Raw genomic sequence first — 1278 nt, forward strand, 5'->3', positions numbered from 1 at the left:
TCTAAGCATATTAGTATCGGTAAGATTAAATATAATAATAATTATTACTATTGTTTTACTTGTTATTATTAGAAGCAAGAAAACCTTCAGAGAGAAAAGAGGCAGATTCCAGTGAAAGAATTCTTTGTCATAGCCCTCCACCACTTCCACCACCACTTGCACTGGTGGAGCTTAAAACTCAAGCTGCATGTAGTACAGAAACAGGTGAATTGTTTTACAAGTACCTGTACAAATTTAGTAACATTAATAACATATTACTTGATTATAACAAACAATTAATGTTGTTTTGTTTAGAGGTTATATACTGTCTCTAATTAGAAGAATGGAAATTTTAGAAGAACAGAGTATCATGGTGCCATCCCAATTGGGTTGCTTAACATACCATTTCTTTGGAAATACTAGCCCGGCATGAACACAAGGGTTAGTATTCAGTAATAATTATTAGAGATTAGTAATATCCTATTAATATTCTAGGCAGGTACTCTGCTACATACATGAACAGTAATGGAAGTACTCCTAGTGCCCCATCTGCTTGTAATCTACCTCAGCATACTGATCAAGTAACTCCAACTAATGAGCCAGTAAAGGCAATCATCACCAATACTACTGTGCACACTGGTAATAGAAGGAAAATAGATTTTAATGCTCCTTTGTTGAATCCTGATACTGTGATTAATAAATATCCCAAACTGAAGACACTCTCTCAAGTTGGACAATCATCTGTAAGACTAGCTAGCAAAGTTTACTTTGGACCATCACTTTTGATTAAACGTAGTGTGTATTGGCAGAAGCAGAACCCTCCTTTGCCATCTGGTGCTCTAATGGAGCTGAAGCAGAAGCTACTGGGATTATTCCATCCACGTGATATTAGTACAAAGGAAGAATTTTAGCTGTATTGGTCTAAGTGTATTCAAGCAATAAATCATTACTCTTCAGGGCTTAGAAGCAAATATCCACCTGATATTAAGAATCTAGAGTAGAAGGCTACACTGAGTATAGTATCATATAAGATAATAATTAGTCTAACACAGTGACACTGTTGATATACATGTATATATATTATATATTAGATATAATGATATAAAGATGCAAAAGATATACAATGAATAAAAGATATACTTTGCTTTTAATTATTATAATACATGTGGGAGGGAGAAGGATTGGGAGGGGTATAGAAGAGAGTTATAAGTGCATGCAATCTGTAATGTACAAGTCTGTTAGCATAGATTACATGTATGTGATGTTACATTTATAAGGAAAGAGGAAGATCGAAAGAGC

General features: G+C 34.1%; 1 long non-coding RNA gene across 1 annotated transcript; it reads left to right on the top strand.

Annotated features, from left to right (window-relative positions):
* LOC109593198 (uncharacterized) lies at nt 1-563 on the top strand. Its single transcript, XR_002190802.1, has 4 exons — nt 1-19; nt 73-204; nt 295-420; nt 475-563. It is a non-coding gene; the product is annotated as an uncharacterized LOC109593198 (long non-coding RNA).
* The last annotated feature ends 715 nt before the right edge of the window (nt 564-1278 follow it).

This window comes from Amphimedon queenslandica, unplaced genomic scaffold (genome assembly GCF_000090795.2).
Source record: "Amphimedon queenslandica unplaced genomic scaffold, v1.1 AMPQUscaffold_2528_Cont25470, whole genome shotgun sequence".
Classification (NCBI taxonomy): Eukaryota; Metazoa; Porifera; class Demospongiae; order Haplosclerida; family Niphatidae; genus Amphimedon; species Amphimedon queenslandica.